Below are 24,719 nucleotides of genomic sequence, written 5' to 3'. Positions count from 1 at the left end.
GTTTAGTCCAAAATTTTGGTGAAATAGGATGGATCTCTTACCTATTAATCACATCAACTTTAATGTAGTCACAAACAAAAAGCTTTATTTCAACTTACTTCCATGAATTTTATTGCAAAATTATTTATATTACAAGGCAAAAAGTCTTAAATGATTCACAGTCCAAATATTAACACAAAAAATTCGAAGCATAACATCTGTTGTGATTTTACCTAACAAAATTATTACATATTTTAGAAGCAGAAGTGTGTAACTGCAGTACCAGCTAGTATTACAAATAAACTTATTTCGTAGCATAATGGTCGAACTCAAAATACATCTATCATTTTTCTCCATTGCTTTGGTGCATACATACGCAAGTCAAAAAATATAATTATGGTTCTCCAAATTTTTAGAATGTGTTAAGATACGACATTATGCATGTATTTATCTTTGCAACGAAAAGAGATAGAAATACTGGTGTCAGCTTGGCAGAAAGAGCCCGAAATGCTCATTACCTTTATGTAAAAAAGTGAGTTTGGTCGGAAGTACACATCCGACCTTATGATACTAGAGTCGAGAAATAATATTATAAATGCGAAAGTGTATCTGGTTGTCAATTAGTCTGTCTGCTAGCTTTTCTCGGCCCGCTCGCTTCAATTTGAAATATTTTCAAATTGAAGCGTATCAATTCAAGGTTTCAATAGTGAGTTTCAATACCTTGATACCCATTAAAATTATTTTAATGCTTGATATTGTTTTTGTTAATTGAGAGCTTGCATCCCGGGGACGGACATAAGCTAGGTATTTTTATACGAAAATCGAAATTTTCCACGAACTCTCACGGTATTTTTAAAGACCCATCCGTTTAACTGATTTGATCCCGGAGACAAACATAATACTTTTATCCCGGAAAATGCATAAGTTCCCACAAGCTTTTTAAAAACTTAAATCCACACGGACCAAGCACTGAAGCACATATAGCGGGCATCTACTAAGGCTATACCGAAATATATCTGTAATACTCAAATGATTATAAACAAAACAAAATAATACCTGTTAGGTACCACCTATTAGAGCTCAGAACATAAATTTTTCTATTAGGTACTTTGATTTACCAACTTAGTAATTTTGAAGAAATAGGAAACATGCAACCGTACCTACCTACTTCAAACACGACGCGACTCAAGCACGTCATTTCCATCCTGAAAAACATTTTTCATTCACACGAAAAGCGAAAATAGGAAACAATAATTTAGTAACACTCAACATGAAAATAAATTGATATTACCCAGCAACAAAAGCTTCGACAAATAAAATGTATAAATCAAAAAACATTAACTGTTAAATTAACGTAGTTTATCTTTATTAATCGCTTCGTATCGTTTCACCACATTCACACATTCGTGCTGTACCTATAGTCCGCCACAGGTCAAGATGGCAATCGGGGTATGAGGCGGGGGGACGCCCCTCACACCCGCACGTCACCCGCGCTCGCCCGCACCCGGTTTGCGCGGGGGCTGTGCAGGTGTACGGGGTGTGCCCTCCCCGATTGTCATCTTGAGCTGTCGCGTACTATACCTACCTATTTACCGGCAGAGTTGCACACTAGCAAATCAATTTGTGTAGGTACTTTTGCACGCAAGTATTACACATCCATACTAATATTACAAATCCAATCGTGTCTTTTCATTTATTTTCCAGCAAGTTTACTTAACGGGTCTATCTCGCAAAGAGTGAAAGCAACATTGGCTGGGTACAAGTGATTGGCTGGGTAGCACATATTATTGTTGCTAAGGATTAGTGAGCGACACAAAGGCACGGTTGCTTCAGATAACCCTTAAACACTGCGTTACAGCACAAAAATGTCAAAGAAAACCATTTTAACGAATGTATGTAACGATAACAAACGATTTGAAACAACCGAGTTAAAGTTTCACTTCTGTCGGGTGTCCTCTCGGCTTTTCGCATCCTAGACACATACACAGAAGACACTTTTTGACCCAAAATAACAAATAATCTATCCTGATTCCTGCGGGGTTTCAAAAATCTTAACCAAAGTAGCAAAGATATAACAACAGGCAAGAACTAGAACTAGATTATATAAATCTGATACTGTCAGTATATTTGTTACTTACTTATTTGAGCCTCAACTATTCAACCGGTTTTCACATTTGGCACAAAATTAAAGACAATCTGGAGAAGGATATAGGATACTTTTTTATCCCAGAAATACAAAGTGTTCTGCGGGATATTCAAAATCTACTTCATGCAGTTAAAGTCGGGGCACAAGCTAGTTTCTGTATAACTATGGGGTGTGGTGTATGTGTGCGTGCTAGTGAGGGCCCACGCAAACGCCCGCTCTCCCTCGCGTTTCATTAAATACATTTCCGCATATCACGCACTATGTCATTTCCTCTGTAGTGATGTGCTTCAAAATAAGAATATCGATGTTTTAAAATTTGGTGAGGAATATTTACTAAATATTTGTAAATATTTAGTAAATTTCACAGAATTATAATGATTTTGAAATTTATATTTACATAAATTCTAAAACACTGTGGCTAACTCCAATGTTCACAAACTCTAAAGTAGACTAAAGTGACACGTCTAAATCAATAGATTTAGACGTGTCACTAACCCTATCATCCTTTCATAATGTTGTTTGCGGAAAATGATAGCACTAGATTTAGACTCGTTAATTTAGTTTAGTTTAGAAATTGTGTACAAGAGAATCAGCCCCATTATGTGTGAATTTAGAATTTGAATCAGTCCATAACCGTGTTATGTGTAGTACTTATAGTTATAGCAAAAATAATACAAAATATAAAAAGTGGCTCAGCTAAATTTAAAAAGAAACTTTCCTAAGAGCAAAATCATCGTAATTGCTTTTTCTTCTACGAGTTTATAGAGTCAAGTTACATTTTAAAACACTTAATTGTAGTTACTTACCTACTTAGTAACTTTACTTAGTAACTACTATTATACTTACCTACTTATTAGTTATTACTTATTAGTATTAAGCGATAGTAAAAGAGTATAAGGTTTTATTTGGCCATCGTGGTACACCATGGTCAAACCCTTCTCATTCTGAGAGGATACCTGTACTCAGAAGTGATTCAGCGATGGGTGACTATGAATCGGTACAAGATAGATATCGATTGGTACACCATGGTCAAACCCTTCTCATTCTGAGAGGAACCTGTACTCAGGAGTGATTCAGCGATGGGTGACTATGAATCGGTACAAGATAGATATCGATATGTCTGAAAAAATATAGGTACACATCACTATTTTGTAACCATGGGAAGCTATTTGCGGATTCAATCAAATCCACAGAATGGTAATATTATCGGCTTAAAAACATTTTGTTTACCGACGAAATAACTCGTTCCCAGTAATAAATCTAGCTTTGATGGATATTAAACGTCGATTACCTACGAGTTAATGGATTTGCAGCGTTGGTACACCAATTTAGGCCAATTTTATTAAAGCAGAGATAATTTATAACAAAACTAGCTTATGCTCGCGACTTCGTCCGCGTGGACTACACAAATTTCAAACCCCTGTTTCACCCCCTTAGGGGTTGAATTTTCAAAAATCCTTTCTTAGCGGATGCCTACGTCATAATAGCTATCTGCATGCCAAATTTCAGCCCGATCCGTCCCGTAGTTTGAGCTGTGCGTTGATAGATCAGTCAGTCAGTCAGTCACCTTTTCTTTTTATATATTTAGATAAATTATCTCTGATAAAGACGTATTATCTTATCATACTTACATTATTGTCTTTATAAACACTTAAACACCTATATATGTATAATTTATTATTTAGTTATATTATAATTTTACGAGTTTTAATAATTAGGTACCTACGCCGATCAATCGATTTATATAGCACAAACTAATACACATACGCCCGCTCATCATTACCCTGCACAAATAAGTACAATCAGGCACGTAAACTCTGTTCACTTGAACTAGAAGCAGTTAAACCTGTTTTAACTTTACTTATTAACTTGATACAGTTCATTGTTATTCAGTTAAAATTAAAGTAATTTTGTTGTGGTTTCCAAACAACTTACTATTAAGTTGTTACCAAGGTGGATGTCTTAACTAAGCAAGTAGGTAATTTCTACAGATAACTTAAATTGAATGTGGAGTAAACAGTAATAGGGTCTCAGTACCGTCTTAGTAAAAAAAATTACGACTTTTTCTTACGCATGAATAATATATTATGATTTTGGCTTGAATCACATCTTATCGAATAGTAAGTTGTGATAGAAGCTATACGTTGTGTGAAAGTATATCATAAATAATATTAATTACTATAATAAGCCTGCGAGGTCACAAGAGAGAGACCGGGGAGATATTATGCAGAAGTAGGCAGAACAATTATTATTACAAAAATATATAGTCGGAAGAATACAGGGTGAAACCTGAACGCTGCAGCTGGCAAAAAAAACAGGTGATAGATGATCACTGGTATGATACCACAAATAAACGCGAAAAATATTTAAAAAAAACTTAATTTTTTAAAATTTCACGATATAGGTACAGGACTGACGCTAGAGGTCAACGAACGTTCCCCACATAGGTCACTCAGAGACAATGCCACATCGTAGGCGAGGCATTGACCCGAGTTGCGGGTGTGAAAAATACTAAATCACTAAAACAACAGTGGTAGATGCATCCGACGATTCGAAAGCACTTGTGAAAGTTTACTTGATTAAAAAAGATTTTTATTTATTTATTAATTTATTTTACAAAATGAGACAAATGGTTATTGATATTGGATTGTAAAATAAGTTTATTAATTGCAAAATTGTATGTATATAGGGTCTTAAAAATATAAAAGTCCAATTACAATCTGCCATCAATGGCGCGCAATTTTACAATAGTGTCAGTTACACATTTAGTTACTATTAACATAGGTACTAAAAAATAAAAAATAAATTTAAAATATGATGTCAGAGAAAACCTAAAATAGTCTTATTTAAGTGCATGTTAATATTAACTTAATAATAAATTACTTACATTGATGAAATTAATTACTTAATCAAATCTCGAAATTAAGCCTTAATATGTCGTACGAAGTCATCCACTGCATAAAAATTGTGTATATTGTATTGTATTGTATTGTAATGTATTTAGGTAGCATAACAATAACGCTAAGTTTTTGCTAGCGTTCTGGTTACACCCTGGTTCGTCGTTGTCGTTCGAGTATGTAATTTAGGTGCTACAAACGTAAAGCAGTCTCGTCTGCAAGCATCAAAGGCATCTTCGCGCTGTATGTATTTACGCTCCACCACACCAGTGGATCACCATTGTACAAGTTACATGTCGTTGCCTTTGTCGCTAAGGTATAGCTAGTTACTAGCTGTTCCAGATATTGTTATTAAAAAAGCAAGGGCTGATCCGACATAAAAATTAATAAGTTCTTTAAAAGTAATCTATAGATGCCTACCTCTATGCTTTCTTTTCAGAAAGCCCCTAGGCTTGCTCTTCAGAAAGCTTGTACTTAATTTAAAAAAAAGCTTTTTGATGATGTTGAGTTTTGTGAAAAGATGTGCAACATTGTGTGGCGATAATAACAAGCATACTTCACAGTTCGCACACACTACATAGACATATTTCAGACTCTCAGATATTTTAGACTTTATCATAAAACTGCATCAAAAAGTCAAATCTCGCATCAAAACAAACTGAGGACATTAGCACGCGACATTGGACTATTGAAGCAATAAATTAATTTTACTTGCTATCCGTACTCGCACATTAAACAGTAACCATAGAGATCAGTTACGCCCAAACAATGATATTATCAACCCTGTATCAGTCTGTGCCACTGACATGGACATATACGAGTACGCTGGAAGAGGTGTGTCATACAAAATTTTCGTGCCGATTTTAAGCGCCCCATCAGATGCGTCTTCGTGGTCTTCGTGTTGACACTATGTTGACAGAGACAACAAACGTCACTTGATTTGACGGTGAAGGAAAACATCGTTAGGAAATCTGCATGCCTGAGAGTTCTTCATAATTAATACTAGCTTATGCTCGCGACTTCGTCCGCGTGGCCTACACAAATTTCAAGCCCCTATTTCACCCCCTTAGGGGTTGAATTTTCAAAAATCCTTTCTTAGCGGATGTCTACGTCATCATAGCTATCTGCATGCCAAATTTCAGCCCGATCGGTCTAGTAGTTTGAGCTGTGCGTTGATAGATCAGTCAGTCAGTCAGTCAGTCAGTCAGTCACCTTTTCGTTTTATATATTCAGATTCTCAAAGGTGGGTGAAGTCTGTCCGGAACTCGGCCATTGTGGCGGATTAGTGCGGATGTGGGGAGCTCTGCAGAGGGCTCGTGATTATGATGACGTTCACTGCTGCTATTAGCGCCAACGTGGTGAAAATCAACTTGTTTTAAATTCAGGTCAGCAATCGCAAGTCCAGCGTACTTATATTAGTAGAGGTCAGTGGTCTGCGCCCATTCTTCCGTATTACGCGAGGGTTGATTGGCCGGCAACGTGGGTTTTACTATGCGTTTATCGTTCAAATTGGTTGTTACACAGATTTCGGGAGTTGTTTAAAGTTTTGTTCCCAGACTATCATTATTGGAGGGAATACTTCCGTACCCTCTATGTGAAAGCGTGATCTATTATTATTTGATGCTTGTTTTACATGTGATGAGGCATTATAAACACGCACGATGTTACCCAGCAAGCATCTACGAGTTAAAATATTATATCATATTATTTAAAGTAGGTCTCTTTAAAGATATTGTATATCACGATGTGTTACACATTTTATAATTGTAGAGATATATTTAAAAAAAACTGGTTTCCAAAAAGACTTTTATCTAATTAATTTGCAGAGTTGGTAAGAAACGGACTTTAAAATTAATGTAATGATAAAACTAAAAGTGCAGATAAAAATTTTTTATCCCATAAAAGCGGCCGAGACCAGTTTTATAGCTATGGCTTTAACATGATACATGTACGTTGAATGATAATTAGAGACCACCGAAGTGGTTTTCGTTTTGTTACAAACTCTTTATTAGCAAAAACGTGTCAAACAACGGAAATCCGGAGTCGTAAGACAAATTAATTTATAAACTATGCGTAGGATGGCTACGACGATTATGAAAATTTGATTTGTGTTTACAACGTGTTGTATTCGAAAAATCACTGTATACTTTGATATACTTTAGAAGCAAATTAAATCCCACAGCTAGTCAAAATCGTATCAAGCTGTCAGTGCTTGGTTTTATAAAATCTACATATGTAATATGTATGCGTACTGCGTAGTTATAATATTTACTCATTTTCTCATTTCTTGCACTGTTTATAACACATGCCCATATTATATTATTCATCTGAGGTAAATAGAATGCCTCTCGCAAGTTTCTTTAAACATATTTATTCAAACCGTGAGAATTCGGGGTATGTCAGCTAGTTAGTTTATAATTTTTACCAGAGAGGCCGACCTCGTCAGGAAATCAACCATATCTTTTCTAATTAACTAGAACTCGAATTAAAATTAAAAACCAACTAATTAAATGAAAGGGCGATGCATGTAAAATATCGAAGGCAATATAGATAAGCGCCGACATCGTAAATTTTATGGACACTTAATGGTTTTATTTATGTACCTTCACCATCCTACATCGAAATCCTACACTCTATGTAGGTAATTATCATTTTGTCATGCACGACCAATTAAATCTTTTACAAAATAATTCGTCTAGTACTATAATAAAATATTTATTATCTTCAAGATATTATATAAGAAATTTTGGAGTAAATTATATTGTATTTACGTCAATTATTGTGATTTAGTTCGTTTTGTAGTAAAGTTAAATAAATCAAATTTAGGCTATCATAGATGGGGTAAGTTAGTGGGGTAAGGTAAGTAATAAATAGATGCGTTAAACGTACATTAAACGTTATGTACTAAAGGATGCCCGCGACTTCATCCGCGTAAGTTTTTAAAAATCCCGTAGGAACTCTTTGATTTTACGATAATTGTCTTAATAGAGTAGAGAATTTTTTTGAGAATAAGAGATTGGGAAACCTCAAAAAATCATTTACCATGAATTTGTAGCTAGCCAAATTTTACCTCTTAAATAACGTCTTTTACGGTGAAATTGTTTTTCTTATTTTCCAAGTAAATTACTTTCTGTGAAGTAATTTGATTTAGGAAAAAATGAATTATTTTTTAAGAAATAAAATACGGTGTTTTTAAAGTTGATCTAGTTTCATGGACTTTCTTAAAAACGTTAATTATAAATCCACGTGCTTATAAATATCTACGGGTAAAAGAAGAGAAAATAATGGTACTGATTCTGAGCACAACCTAATTTTAGAGTATTCGCATCCTTTTCTTACTAATGTAATATGAAAAGGACAGACGCAGTTTGACAGTTTTAAATTTAATTTTTAGTTGGTAAAACCCGTGATTTTAGCCCACTGTTTAAATTTGTAGCGTGCACTAAAATTTAGAGTCTTTAAATAAGCTTTAAATGTAAAGTTCATGTTCTGTCCCTTTTTACCATTGTTAAAAAGAAAAGGATGCAGATACTCTAAATTTAGTTTAGAGAAAGACAACGCAATCGGTGCCATGTGTCTAAAGTATAAAACTAAGTAAACTAGTAAAATTTCAAGTTACAGTTCTTGCGATTCACGAAGGCGAGTGGCTCATGCTTCTGTTTAAGTCGTATGTATAAGTAACGTACACTTAATGTGTGCGTTTGCGAGCGCTTGCTCGCTACTTATTGGTCCGACATGCACGCACACGTACGAAATGCCCGTGTATCCGACGTGACCACAAGTAAAGTCCACTCGCCTTCGTGAATTGCAAGAACTGTAATAAAATGTGACATTGGAATACGTTAATGTGCAAGTAATTCTACTTGCACATGACAAATTACGGAATTTGTCCATCCCATACTATCCTAACGCACAAGGTGCTAGAATGTTGAACTCGCGCTGGAAGGCACAACATTAACCACTACCTCGGAGGACAGATGACATCAAACGTATGGTATAGGGAGCCGCTGGATCTATATGCTGCGCAAAACACGTCCTATGAAAATCCTTGGAAGATATTTTGTTCAGCAATGGAAGTCTATCAGTAGAAGATGACAACGACGACAACGTCTTTAAATAAGCTTTAAATGTAAAGTTCATGTTCTGTCCCTTTTTACCATTGTTAAAAAGAAAAGGATGCAGATACTCTAAATTTAGTTTAGAGAAAGACAACGCAATCGGTGCCATGTGTCTAAAGTATAAAACTAAGTAAACTAGTAAGATTTCAAGTTACAGTTCTTGCGATTCACGAAGGCGAGTGGCTCATGCTTCTGTTTAAGTCGTATGTATAAGTAACGTACACTTAATGTGTGCGTTTGCGAGCGCTTGCTCGCTACTGATTGGTCTGACATGCACGCACACGTACGAAATGCCCGTGTATCCGACGTGACCACAAGTAAAGTCCACTCGCCTTCGTGAATTGCAAGAACTGTAATAAAATGTGACATTGGAATACGTTAATGTGCAAGTAATTCTACTTGCACATGACAAATTACGGAATTTGTCCATCCCATACTATCCTAACGCACAAGGTGCTAGAATGTTGAACTCGCTCTGGAAGGCACAACATTAACCACTACCTCGGAGGACAGATGACATCAAACGTATGGTATAGGGAGCCGCTGGATCTATATGCTGCGCAAAACACGTCCTATGAAAATCCTTAGAAGATATTTTGTTCAGCAATGGAAGTCTATCAGTTGAAGAGGACAACGACGACAACATGATTGTCACGTTAGTTAGCTTGAACAGGTTCCTACTTTGAACCCTCAGTGTTGGCTGACTATGGTTAATGGCCAACTGGCCCGGCTAGAGTCGAATACTCTAGCCGGGCCAGTTGGTGCAGGCAGTGACTTCAAAAGCGAAGACGGATGTTTAGAAAAAAATACTGATATAAAGTTTTCTAATATATGCCTACCATGAGTCATAATCATGGGATGGCTCTATCCCTGGCCGCCTCAATATTTACGGATGAAACAAGTTCCTGTACCGTCAATATTAGGTTTGCCATACAAATGAATACATTCTAACACAAAAGGGCTTCCATTTTGACCGCTGTGTTGTTTGCACAGACAATTCTCGCTGCGCCTGGTAATGCCACCGCAGGAGGCATGCTTACTTTTTACGTTTTATGACCGCCTGGTAGTCTAAGCCTACGATCACACTAACGACCTAGTCGAAAAATCGTACCACTAAGTGACTTATGTTTTATAATCATTCTAAATAAGAACCAAGCATATTTGCATCGACATGTACCGTCCTCTGAATGCACTAAATCGTCAATGTTCTAAAAAATACGGATTGCTTTACCTTCTTTTATGGGTCAATTGGAGTTCTTATGAAAATATCATTAAAACTCTTTGATTTCCACGGATACTATTAAGTAATCTATGTCACTCTCCAGGTCTTTAACTATATCCATGCCATAGAACTATATCCACGATAGTCCGTACATGTCCGAAATGTCACTCGTCATTGTATGTATGTGTCAACTGTCATGTCAAAAGTTCGGTTCACCTTTAAAATAAGGACGAAAATCGTGCTTTTGACATGACATTATCACTAGACTATATAGATCGAGGCTGACTGTTTAGGTGACAAGACAAAATGTTGTGAAACAAAAAGTTCCCCGTGTGATATTCATATACGTCTGATAGTTGCCTGGTGTCTATCCACGTCTAACTAAGTACATCGTTCAGTTATATTACTGACAATCGATTGGTGGGTAAATATGAATTGAGCGTAGGTTGCACTTTATGCTAAGAATACACTTGAATGCATCAGTTTTTGAATGTTTTCTCACAGCACCTATTATTGATTAGGCAAGTGTTTTTTAAACTAGACTAGGCAGCTACTCTAACTGTTGAAGGCAGATTTGTTTTACTAAACGTCACTCCGAAAGGTTAAAGGTGCATGCTGGGAACGAAACCACGATCACCCGACGGCCGTCACCGTTAACTTTTCGGAGTTACTTATATGTGTGTTTTAAGCAATTAATTATTAATATCGCTTGCTTTAACGGTGAAAGCAACATACAGGTTAACACTTTAAAATTGCTTAAAACGCACATTACTCCGACTCCGAAGGTGCGTGCCATCCACAGAGAATTCAACCTCAAGAGTAGGCATATACCTATACAAGGTTTTGCATCAAAACAAAATCGTAAGATGTTGGCAGGGGAAAGGGATGCTTTGTTGTTATTTGTGAACTCAAAAGTCACGTAATCAAGACAATGTGCGGAATGAGGGTACCGAACGGGGGCGTGGGCCGACTTTTATGCTAAGCAACTGCCTAAGCTTTGCGATCGGGGGTGTCCGGCCTTTAGGCGTCTATAGGTAGTGGTCAGTGGTGCCATCGAACCCCGGACCTTAATGGGAGGCCGAAGTCTTAACCACTAGGCTGTTACCGCTCGTAATAGAAAGAAGAGAGAAAGAAAGAAAATGCATTTATTTGTTGTTGGTGTCACTGATAAAAACAAAGTACAAATGTAACATTTTCATCTGTGATACTAATAGTACCCACCTACCTACTCATAAGCATATTATAATACAAAGACACAAGTTCCTGCTAGTGACTAGTCATTCATAATAATCTATACAAGTTAGATATAATATTACTATTATATATCAATAACTAATGTGACGTGATCCTTTCATCTTCAAAGGGAATAATATAACTCAATAATCCCTACCTATAAATGTTCAGAGAGGCGTTAAGATGGCGCTAACTGATCCAGTTTGAAGTTCAAGTATGGCAGATACCATTGAGTTATAGACCATTATAGAGATGTAGACCTTGTGTACTTATATTATCAGGCGTCAAACCGCGGCCCACTTATATCACACTGAATATTATTATACAGGCGACAGCTTGTATGTGTGTTTATTACTCTTTCACACAATAACAACTGGACGGATTTGGCTAAAATTTAGAATAAAGATAGATTATATCCTGGATTAGCACATACGCTACTCCTTATCCCGGAAAATCAAAGAGTTCTCACGGTGGTTTGAAAACACTAAATCTACGCGGATGAAGTCCCTGGCGTCAGCTGTATTAGTCCATACTTAAACATATTATAAATGCGGAAGTGTGTCTGTCTGTCTGTCTGTCAGCAAGCTTTTCACGGCCTAATAATTTAACCGATTTTAATGCAATTTGGTACAAAGGTAGCTTGACAAAGGCAAATTTTTATGCCAGAAAATCAAAGAGTTCTCACGGGATTTAAAAAAAACATAAACTCAGGCGAATGAAGTCGCGGGCATCATCTGGTAATCTGGTAATATATAAAAGACGTAATGGAGTGATTAATTTTCATTTTTTATGTTCATATATTTTTATTAAATTTTTGACTATAGACGCGCAACGCAGACCAAGTAGTTAATAAAAAGGTAACAGATAGAGAGACACTTTTGCATTTCAGTATAATGTTAGTAATCTAGAGATTTATCTTTATACAATACTATAATAGTTTTATCATAATTATGATAAAAATAGCGATATTATTGAAAGGCACAGAGCTGAAGCGCCAATTTAGGTAGGTATGAAAGAATATATTGATTTTGCCTTTTTAAGGTCGCTTTGTGGGACGTCACCGCCTCTAGTAAACGGCACCTCTCTGGCACGTACTACAAATTTGTTTGCATAACCAATGTAGCTGTTTGTCTGTTACACTTTACTTCTAGTTCAAATTGCCAATTAGTTATTGTGAACTAGTTACGGAGTTGTTGTTATGTTAATAATGGTTACGTCTCAATAATAATTCAAGAAAGTACAATATTGGTTTTCTTGTTGTGCATCAAAGATATTTTCTTGCTTGCTCGGGTCTCATCATCTGGATTATAATATTGTACAACTAGCTGATGCCCGCGACTTTTTTCGCGTTTATTTAGGTTTTTAAAATTTCCGTGGGAACTCTTTGATTTTCCGGGATAAAAAGTAGCCTATGTCACTCTCTAGGCCTTTAACTATGCAAAAACCCATGGAAAAAATCACGTCGATCCGTTGATCCGTTGCGACGTGATTGAAAGACAAACCAACAAACTAATAAATTAACAAACATACACACGTTCGCATTTATAATATGGATTAGGATTACCAAATAAATGAGAACCTATTTATACCTACTTACCTATTATTCTTCTATCCTCCGAACGAAGACTGTACCAACTACGCAGAAAATAATAAAACACTAGTGCATAGGTATAGTCCGCGACAGATTGAGATGGCAATCAGGGTATGAGGCGGGGGGAAGCGGACGCTCCGCACACCTGCACGACACCCGCACTCGCCCGCACCGAGTTAGCGCGCAAGGCTGTGCAGGTGTGCGGGGCGTTCCTTTCCCGATTGCTCACTCTCGTAGTCCCATGGCTACGGCGTGGCTACGGCTATAAACTCGGAGGAGAAAAATGCTATAAACTAGTCATTACTAATATCATTAAACCAACGAGGCAGTTAATTATTTCAATTAGCAATGTTATGGCAAGGTTCAGATAGTCAATAGCCGCACTTAGGGGGTACCCTACCTACCAACGCACGGCACGGCAGACTGCATTGTCCGGCAGTGCAGTTTTTTGTTAATTATAAGAAAACAATATTGTCAAAAACTATTGAGCATAAAAATAAATAATAATCTGTTTGAGAATGTATAGATAATGCCCTTTCATATGATATCTCACTTAGTACCTAATCTTACTTTGAAAGTAGAAAATATAACATTAATTATGTACACATTTATTCATGAACCCATTTTAATTTTTTTTGCGATGTTACCTTATATGTGTGCCATAAGACCTAGGTACTTACCTGTCAAATTTCATGATACTAGGTCAACGGTAGGTACTCTATAGGTTTCTTGACAGACAAAACAGACAGACAGACAGACCGACATACAGACAACAAAGTGATCCTATAAGGGTTCTTTTTTTCCTTTTGAGGTACGGAACCTTAAAAATATTTACGCGGATCACATCCTTACCTACCAATATTTTGTTATCAATAATATGATTTCCTGTGAGCTTACATTACTAAGCGAAACCCAGCCTGAGCTTACAAGTCTTTGGAACCCATCCCTAAGTTCCTAATCCTATCCGCCATATTCGATCTCCCGTCTAAAGTATTAAAGACGGTTACACTGAAGTTATTCAATTAATAGCCTGACAACTTGGCAACAATTTTCAACTGAATGTTAATTACACAACTTCTGGAAGCTGAATTACTTAATCCTTAAATTACAGGGCACTGCATAGACATTAACATTTAATTGCTTTCGATAACTTTCCGCGCTGAAATGTATGAGACGTGTATAGCTGAATGTAAGCTGTGAAAGTCTAGTGGTTAGGACGTCCGCCTTCTAATCGGAAGTCAGGGGTTCGATACCGGGCACGCACCTCTAGCTTTTCGGAGTAATGAGTGTTTTAAGTAATTAAATATCACTTGCTTTAATGGTGAAGGAAAACACCGTGAGGAAACCTGCATTCCAGAGAGTTCTCCATAATGTTCTCAAAGGTGTGTGAAGTCTGCCAATCCGCACATGGCTAGCGTGGTAGATTATGGCCAAAACCCTTCTCACTCTGAGAGGAGACCCGTGCTGTGTAGTGAGCCGGCGATGAGTTGATCATGAGGATGAGACGTGTATTACTTATTTACAAGGATTTCCCGTTTTGCTGAAAAAGTAATTAGGTATATTGAACGCTTAAGATCCGATTTCGCCATACTCTGTTGGTTAATTTTACATCCTGTCAATTGGTTTAACAGACTGTTATTGGAAATGAGTGTTCTACCACGCACTGACTAGCGTTTAACTTCCCTAACAAGGCATTATATTAATCACAGGTATAGATGTCCGTAAATTTTTTGAAATGTAGTGTATATGTAACTATAGAAGACGCTAATAACTGACATAATATTTACTTACCTACAGTTCAAACAGACGAAAATTGTAGTAAAGAGCTAACTTCTATCAGAATAAAAAACACTGAAAGTATACAGACAATTAATCGCGAAGGAAAAAGAGCAAAAGAAATAATATTGCACAAGAAACCCTTATTCACGCTCAAGGAAATACCTCAACACGTTCCCAACTTTGAATACACCACTGGTCTGGATTAAAAAGGTTTCCATCGTATGAGCATAATATTATTATTCTCCACGGTCCTTGCGAACTCAGGGCGAGCTATTACTCATCTTTTTCCCGCGTCGTTTTTATTGCTAGACGTGAAAAATACCAGAATTTCATCCGGTCGGTCCAAAGTGGTCGGATTAATTCAGAAGGCACTTATTTCAAATTGGATTTCGACTCGAGTCGCGACTTGGGTGCTGACTGCCGAGTCGCTCTTATTTCCTACTAATAGTGTTGGACTTATTCTCTCTATTTGTCCGCTATCGATGATTCTTGAATGACCACCTGCATTTTTACAGACATAGTATTGCTCGGCTCGGTAAAATCACCCATTTCCTCAACTCAAGCTACGTGCACCCCAGTCAATGGCGGATAAATGCCTGGCTACACTTTTGTACTTAGTAAGCACATTAGATTCGTTTCCTCTTTACGATTAACCAGTACAAGAATTACGGATCATACGTACTCTTTTTTTATTCATCCTTATCATCATTAGCAACCCATCGCCGGCTCAGGTTTCCTCTCAGAATTCGAAGGCGTTGGCCATAGTCTACGAAGCTGGTCAAATGCAGATTGGCTTCACACAGATTTGAGAACATTATGGAGGACTCTAGGCATACAGTATCTTCACGATGTCATCGTTCGCCGTTAAAGTTAAAGCAAGCTTTTAATAGCTTGAACCGCACATAACTCGAAAAGTTGCGTGCGTTTTTTGTGTTGCGAACAGGTGCGTGTCCGGAATCTAACCCCGTATCGTCCGGCAAGGAGACCGTAGTTTTAACCACTACTTCAACAACTAGGCTATCACTGCTTTTCTTTTTCATTCATCATCATGATCAACCCATCGCCGGCTCACTACAGAGCACGGGTCTCCTCTCAGAGTGAGAAGGGTGACGCTGGCCATGTGCGGATTGGTAGACTTTACACACCTTTGAGAACATTATGGAGAACTCTCAGGCATGCAGGTTTCCTTACGATGTTTTCCTTCACCGTTAAAGCAAGTGATATTTAATTACTTAAAACGCACTTAACTCCGAAAAGTTAGAGGTGCGTGCCCGGGAATCGAACCCCCGACCTCCGATTAGAAAGCGGATGTCCTAACCACTAGGCTATCACAGTTTTTCTTTTTCACTACCATCTGATAAATAGATAAGTGGAATGTTCCCGACTCTAATATTTACTGATTCTACGAAACGTAATCTACGAGTAGGTACTACAAAATTATAACAATTATACCAACAAAATAGTTACCGATACCCTTTAAAACTACAAGTTGTTTTCAATTTCTACTAACTACATTTTCCATCCACTCCGAGAAACTCTTAACTATGTCAATATTGTTGACCCCATTGTTAGAGCCTTCTATTACGACTCAAAGCAAAGTTAAATATCCTATGTTTACACAAATGCACGTAGGTGGTATTAAGAGGCACAATGCAATGCTAAGTTACTTACTTATTATTATTTTTTTACCTTCATGCAATATGTTACAACGTGAAGTATTATTAAAAATATGAATGAATTATTGTAAGTATAGTTGAGACTTAAGAAAATTGCTGCTAGTTTTGCCGTGTACTTATTTGTAATAGTTGGACTGTGAACTTTAAGCTTTACTGCTTTTAATGACAGTTCTCGAAGTAGGTAGTAGTTACCTGGCACTGTGGTTATTGTATTGTAGCATGTAGGTCCGTAAATAAAGTAAAGAAACTAGTTAATTTATTATAATGTAAACAATAATATGTACCTATATGTAGTACGGGACAGGTTGAGATGGCAATCGGGGTATAAGGCGGGGGGATATAAAGGGGGAGCGTTCCCTCCCCGATTGCCATCTCGACTTGCCGCGTACTATACCTACGATGTTATTCTATAGGGTAAAATAGAAAACCAAACTTTAGCACTGAAATTCTGTATAACCATGCAAAAATATATAGCATGCTGGGTATGTGTTGCATTGCGACTCGCGTGCCTTCACGCAAATGCCGACAACAACTGTAAGTACAAAATTTCAACTCAATCGGGTATATGACACGCATATCTAAGTAAAGAAGAGACAGACAAATGGAGGGCTAAACAGACAAATACAAAATTTTACCTATAAGTTTAAACACAAATGTTTTCGTATTAATCTTATTTTAGCTACACTATGTAATCCATACTAATATTATAAATGCGAAAGTGTGTCTGTCTGTCTGTCTGTCTGTTTGTTTGTCTGTCTGTCTGCTAGCTTTTCACGGCTCAACCGTTCAACCGATTTTGACGAAATTCGGTACAGAGGTAGCTTGCAATCCGGGGAAAGACATAGGCTACTTTTTATCCCGGAAAATTTAAGAGTTCCCACAGGAACTTTAAAAACCTAAATCCACGCGTACGATAACGCGGGCATCAGCTAGTAATGTAATAAATAAATGCTCCTATAATTGCGATCGTTAGATTATATAGATAGATCGTGACATACTACACAAAACAATGTATCAAAGTTTCTGGTACCTTTATAAGAGAGACATGTTAAACAACAAGTCAAACAGTAACAAACTATAGCAGTTACAAGTTCTTGGTAACTTTAATACATTACAGTGTCACTGCCGAGAAACGCCTTTGTTTTGTCCACAAAACATGTTCCAATTGTAACCGTCTCAATGTTAATGTTCCTGATTACCATTAAAAGCGATGTTACCAAAGCTCAGTTAAGCGCGCTTTATACGCACCGGCCCGGTGAGTAGGAAACATCAGCTTAGAGAGAGGCCACACGATGCGTTACCAGTGTGTTGCTGCGTCGCACCGCTATTGGGTGCTACACGGGCACTGCGTTCCCGCTCCAGCAAAAAGCCTCGTCTCTGTGGTCCCAAGTTCGTTGCGCGTACGGTGCAGCGACGTACGACGTCTAAACGCATCGTGTGGCATGGTACAGCGATTTCTAGATTTCTATGTAAGTAGGATGACAGCGGCCGCACCGTCACGCTACGCATCGTGTAGTTTCATTTTTACAAAGCAGGGCCAATTAGGACGCATAAATTGAGACCCGTGCTCAGACGCTCTAACTAATTTTTCAGTCAACGTTATTTTGTGTGTATATCTGTCATTTAGTTTCTTGGTTAATTTTCAAGAAAACGTCATAATTTGACTTATAATATGTCAATTATAAAAAATGTACTTATACATATTTTTTTTTAAATTCCCGAGTTTAGTACGTATATTTGCATTATTTATTTTGCATATTTTATATCCAAAGTAAAAGTCCTAAATAAAATACTATGTGTAAATCCTGATTTTTTCTAAACCGTTTTCGGTCGCGTACACGTCGTTCAGCCTGACCGGATCGGGGCGTGTGTACACACGACAAGAGATAAATAAAAGCTTAGGTAATATTTGAACAGCGAATATGCTATGATGAACTTTAATTGGATGCGAAACAATGATGTATTATTACGCTCCAAGCCGCCTAGTAACATAAATCTTTCTAGTACTTACCTATCTATTGAGATCCATTAGCAATGCAGAAATCCATACTAATATTATATAAAACTTTAAAATAGCCTTATCTAATTACTATACAAATCATGCCCGCGTGGAATGATGCCAAAAATACTGGCTGCATTTCCGCGCAGGACAGCCAGGCTGATCCGTTGCGCAAAAAATTAGCCTGCCCTTCTGTCACCGATGAGGCTATTAATCGCGGTGAAGGGTCTCTACGGCAAACGGAACAAAAATATAACTCTCGATAAGAGAGGCATACTACTTACGTACGAAAGTGTACATTATTATGCCTGTCTGTTACCTTTTCACGTCCTATCCTTTCTATTAATTTTGACGAAATTTGGTACAGTGATAGCTTGTTTTTCAAGGATCGGAGATAGATTACTTTTACTCCGGAAAATCGAAGACTTTTTACATAATTTTAAAAAATATAAATTCATGTGGACGAATGGAGGTGCATTATCTAGATAATGCACCCCCATTTAGTACTAGTACTAAATAAAATAACTAAATTAGACGAAGCTTATAAAATAATACTGAGCTATTATGGTACAATATTCTATTTCATCTGATAACTTAGGTACCCATATTTACGTTGAATATCTTAGCAATCAAAATAAGACACCTGATCTAGTAGGTCTTATTTTATCCCAAGATTATAGTTAATAACTTAATAACAAGATCATAAATACAACAAGTGGAGACGGCTGCTTAAATTAATTACTTTTAATTATTATAAACTTCATCCAAGGGAACTCGAGATTCAGTACTATCTTACATAATATTATTATTTTGTAAATGTTTCGTAATTTATTTATTATTAATTCAGGTTTATTGCGATGTACACCTTAACATTAGATTTACTAAGATACACAATAAGATTTGCTCCTTTTTCAGACATAGTTTTAAGATTTACTATCATATTCTTCGTTATCATTTCAAAGGCCACATGCATTCACCTCTGAGAACATTAATGGAGAACTCTCAAGTATGCAGGTTATCTCACGATGTTTTCCTCCACCGTTAAAGCAAATAATATTTATTTCATTATATCACTATAGGATCTATAACAAAACTCTTACAATGTACACACAACCTTGTCTATGGTAGAGTTAACAGCTATCCACGACCTCACGACTAACAAGAAGAAAAATTACCCAGACCGTAATTTTATTAAGTGAAAACTTTATTTAGATGTGCTGGGAGTTTTTCCGAAAAAATCACACTCTTTTTTCATAGTTTTAAGTTTTCACTTCTGTCGGCTGTGTCCACTAACTGCCAATAGGTATATTTTTAATTTCAAATGCTCACAATTATATTTTTCTCCTTTCAGTGCATCGTCCGAGCGCACTGCGTACACCTGGCTTCCGGATACCAGGATCGAGTTCAGCTCGCCCTACAGTCGGCGCAAGAGTTCCAACTCTACTGTCTACGAGAGTGACTGATGGTGCGCAGGCTTCGACCAGCTCGAAGAAGCATTACTCTGATCTTTGGACACTTAGTGACTTTGTGAGTGCAGGCTAGAACCCAGAGTCTACTAGCCAGTAAAAAAATTGTGAGTGTAACTCGAACATCGATATTTCACGTTTATTGTCTACTCTTTGTACATAGTTTAGTGCATTTTCTTTACTCGTATCATCTAACTTCAAAATAAGAGTTAAAAACTAGTCTAATATTTTTCTCAATAATTCAACAAATGTTCTTGTTAAGTAAACGTGGTAGTTGTGTCATACGATGCATTTATTAAAAACATAGCAGGTGCTTAGTAAGTACCTACCTACTCATTATTGTTAAGTTATCATCAAAGTTAAACAGGGGAACCTATACAATTAAAACGCCTCTAGAAACGTGACGCATAATATAGTCAAGTCGAATATACTTAAGTACTATAAATATACCAAGTATATTTTCTCTCACAAAAAAAAACATTTTAAACGCCTGAGACGAAGGGATGCATTATTTGAACATCGATCGTAGTGTCCGATCGTGGCGCAAAAGTAGTTATGTTTCGTCTTTTAGGTCTGAATTCTTACCGTTGCCTTACTTTGAGAGGTTCACAGTAGCGTTTTTTTGCACGCATAAAATCGTTTTATCCACGCGCCTTTTTTCAGAGTTCAGACGCATAATGTTATCATCTCGTATGTGCGCGAGCTTTGTTGACTAACCCACTGCCTGATTCGAGATACACGCCAAAATAAGCGTGTGGGCACAAGTTCTATTTATTTTGTTGAAGTGCGAATGGAAAAACGAACGAAAAACACGCAGAAAACCGCTAGTCTGTAACCGCCCTTTATTGCGTTTCTAATCCTACATAATAGTACGCGACATGTCAAGATGGCTACCTGGGTGTGAGGCGGGGAGACGCCTCGCACACCCGGACGTCACCTGCGCTACCCTGAACCGGGTTACCCTGCGCGGGGGCTGTGCGGGTGTGCGGGGTGTCCCCACTCCCATCGCCATCTCGACCTGTTGCGTATCAATAGGTACCTAACCTATATCATCAATCATCATTTTTCTAATTTGTACTTGACTTTTGTTTACACGGCATATAAATTATGCAGTTTGAAAACTTTTACATAACACGATCCCAGTAAATTCTAAAAATATAAGTACCAAATTCATCTTGTCGGTGTTGGAATCTTCAGAACATCTTTTCCCATAAATTCACTAATATTCCCGCATTTACTTCGCCGAGGCGAAGCGTAAAACTTCTTCTTGGTTACCGAAAATGAATATTTATGACGTACAACGAGTAACGCCATTTATGGACAAATTTAGAATGTTTTTAGATGGAGTAGGTACCTTATTCTGACCTTTTTTAATATTATTATAATTCTTTAAAAATTCAATTTTGTTTATATACTTACCTTAACATTTTGTATAATGCGTAAAAAATGAGTTCTCACGCGCCATTATAACTTTATGTGTCAATTAATGTCATGTCAAAAGAACGATTTTAGTCCTTATTTTAAAGGTGAACCGTACTTTTGACATGCCAGTTACCCATAAGTAGAGTTAAAAAATGGCGCGTTATACCTAGTTATTTTGTAAATACATAAGGTACGCCACTCGGCAGGAAAGATTGCATATCGAACTTTAGAAAGAGCTAACGGTTTCGTAGAGCTTTGTCTCTGTCGTTGAAACCGAGAAAATGTCAGGAGTGAGTGACACAGACGACGAAGCAAAAACGAAATACAATTTTTCTTGCCGGGTTGGTACTGCATTTACCAGAATCCATTTATGGTTCCTATACTAAAGTATGAATTATTTAACAATTTTTTGTCATCTTGTATATTTATTAATGTATTAAGTGGTATTAAGTACAAGTGTTATATTCCTACTTCTAAACTAAATGCGAATTTTCATAAAATTGTAACTTAGAAATTAATATTATATTTTTAAGCCAAAGTATTTAGTACCAAAACAGGTACTCTAGAGTATTTCTTATTATTATTATTATCTTGCGCCGCTAAGCATATCATCCATTTAAATTAGAAACCTGAAAGAAAACAATTTACTAATTGGGAAAATTTTCGTTAAAACAGAAAATATTAAAGAGAAAGTTTTGCTTTGGCTCCTAAATAGACATGAAAACCATGTTAGATAACACCGTAGTTTTGTTAGTAATAATATATTTAATTTAACATTCATTATCATCATCGTCAACCAATAGACTTCCACTGCTGGACTTAGGTCACTTGTAGCGATTTCCATAAGCCACGGTCTTGTGCCGCCTGAATCCAGTGGCTCCCTGTAATTGAAATTAATCTTACTTATTAAACTAAATTAAACTTGCTTTATTAATTAAACCTTACTACAAAATACTTTTAAGTATATGTATATTTATAGCTAAGATTGATAAATCTCGCTGTAATCTTTAGTTTAACACCAGTCGTTCAGTCCCTACTAACAAGTCTAAAATCGATTGCAGAAATCTGTTGTAAAAGATCACCCTCATTCCCACAAGCTACTTTCTGACTTTCTTGAGGTGAAGCGCAGGAGTCGCAGGCCTAAGTACAACAGTTTGTATGGATCATAATTATATTGATATAGATCACCAATTTTCTTGTAACTAACAATATTTTGTCTAAGAAATTAATATTATTGCTGTATCTATTGAGAGGCTATTGTAAGAATACAGGTATTCATACTAAGTATTTCTGTAAATTACTCTCGAAGGTAATCGCGTGGTTTTAAATTAAAAATTGTGAATTTTGCTTTTTTGTGATTCCAATATTTGATTCCAATATTTGATGAAATGGTACGGTAGTCTACTTCTTGTGTCGTAATTATTCTTGAAATTTACCTATAATATAATTAACTTAAATGATAAGTGTAATATTATAAATATGTAATTTAAGATTTATTTTTATAATGTAGTTCTCAGGTTTCAAGACACACGATCCCTTATAATATAATTGTACAAAATTCTAATATAATGTAAATATCCTTACTTAATATTTAAGAAAAGCTTTTAAAGATAAATCGTTTATACTAAGGCCTGTTATACGAGTATTTGTCATTGGTGGCAGAGATTTGCTAGTTTGAAATGATATTCTTCTCCGTATGTAAAAGAGCTGGTCAAGTGCGTGTCAAAATTCGCATAAGGCAGGGTTCCGTACCTACTCATGCTAGTTGGCAAAAACTATGACGGTGGGTTATCATTTCGAAAACGACAGTTTTTTAGCAAAAACTGTCAGGGAAACCTCAGACTAATTTTAATAGATACCTTATTATCAAAGAAGTATTACTATTAAGAGTAGAAAGAGTAAACCAAATTTTTCTTTCGGTTCTCAATTTTCATGCTTGAAAAATTTTTTTTTTTTTTAATTTTAAATATGTATCTATGTGCCGATAGCAAGTTTCTGTAACTGTGCTAAGTTTCCAATAAGTACACATTTCTTATTATTTATTTTTAAAATGGCTATGATACAGACAGATAGGTGGACAGACGGCTAGACGGTGAAACTATAAGAGGTGCTTATATTACTACGGAAACCTAAATTTATACTAAAGGAAAATAATACTTATAAGTTGGTACTTCTTTTTAAAAAAAACCGGCCAAGTGCGAGCCAGGCTCGCGCAATGAGGGTTCCGTACTACAGTCTTATTATTTCGACATTTTGCACGATAATTCAAAAACTATGATGCATAAAAATAAATAAATATCTGTTTTAGAATGTACAGGTGAAGACCTTTCATATGATACCCCACTTGATATAGTCACTCACTTCGAAAGTTGAAAATACTAATTATTAGTTCATGACCACATTTTAATTTTTTTTGCGTGATCAAACCCTAAATTCACGGTTTTCAGATTTTTCCCCAAATGTCAGCTATAAGATCTACCTACCTGCCAAATTTCATGATTCTAGGTCAACGGGAAGTACCCTGTAGGTTTCTTGACAGACAGACGGACAGACAGACAGACAGACAGACAGACAGACAGACAGACAACAAAGTGATCCTATAAGGGTTCCGTTTTTCCTTTTGAGGTACGGAACCCTAAAAACCATCCAGCAATCGTTAGTGAGAAGTGTAACATTCCATACTAATTAAACTCTGGAATTGAAATTGTTAGCGACTGTGAAAAGTTTACTATAAGAGTCACCTAAAGTTAGAATATCTGCTTGTTATACATAGTTTTGTAATTTAAAAATATATGTAATTTAAATTATTTTCGTATACTTGTGTAGCTCTATTTATTAACGGACTATACTCTATCCACGGAAAGAAGTTAGGCTCTGGGTTTCTCTCTGTTGCGTAATCCCATACAAATGACAAAGACAAAACTCAGTGGGCGTTAACCATTTTGAACCACCAACTAATCACGAACGAAACTATGTTTTCTGTACGACTCTATTAGAGAAACTATGTTTTCAAAAAACATTCGAAATTCAATTCATAAAAATATAGTTTCGTTTGTGATTGATTGGTGCTCAAAATTGTTAACGCCCACTTAGTTTTTTTGCTTTGTCATTTGTATGGGATTACGTAATAGAGAGAGTCCTATACTAACTTCTTTCCGTGGATAGAGTATAATTCCTATCACCTCTTATAA

At 36.4% G+C, this 24,719-nt stretch overlaps 1 protein-coding gene across 1 annotated transcript in view; it reads left to right on the top strand.

Moving 5' to 3' along the window:
- The window catches only part of Toll-6 (Toll-like receptor 6), a 173,564-nt gene extending 151,102 nt beyond the window's left edge, over nucleotides 1-22,462 (top strand). The window contains exon 2 of the mRNA XM_034973086.2: nucleotides 19,992-22,462. The gene's annotated coding sequence lies outside the window, so the exon portion shown is untranslated. The remainder of the gene's footprint in view (nucleotides 1-19,991) is intronic.
- The last annotated feature ends 2,257 nt before the right edge of the window (nucleotides 22,463-24,719 follow it).

Source organism: Maniola hyperantus, chromosome 11, assembly GCF_902806685.2.
Source record: "Maniola hyperantus chromosome 11, iAphHyp1.2, whole genome shotgun sequence".
Taxonomy (NCBI): Eukaryota; Metazoa; Arthropoda; class Insecta; order Lepidoptera; family Nymphalidae; genus Maniola; species Maniola hyperantus.
Note: the sequence above shows the minus strand (reverse complement) of the source record. Positions and strands in the feature narration are given on the sequence as shown.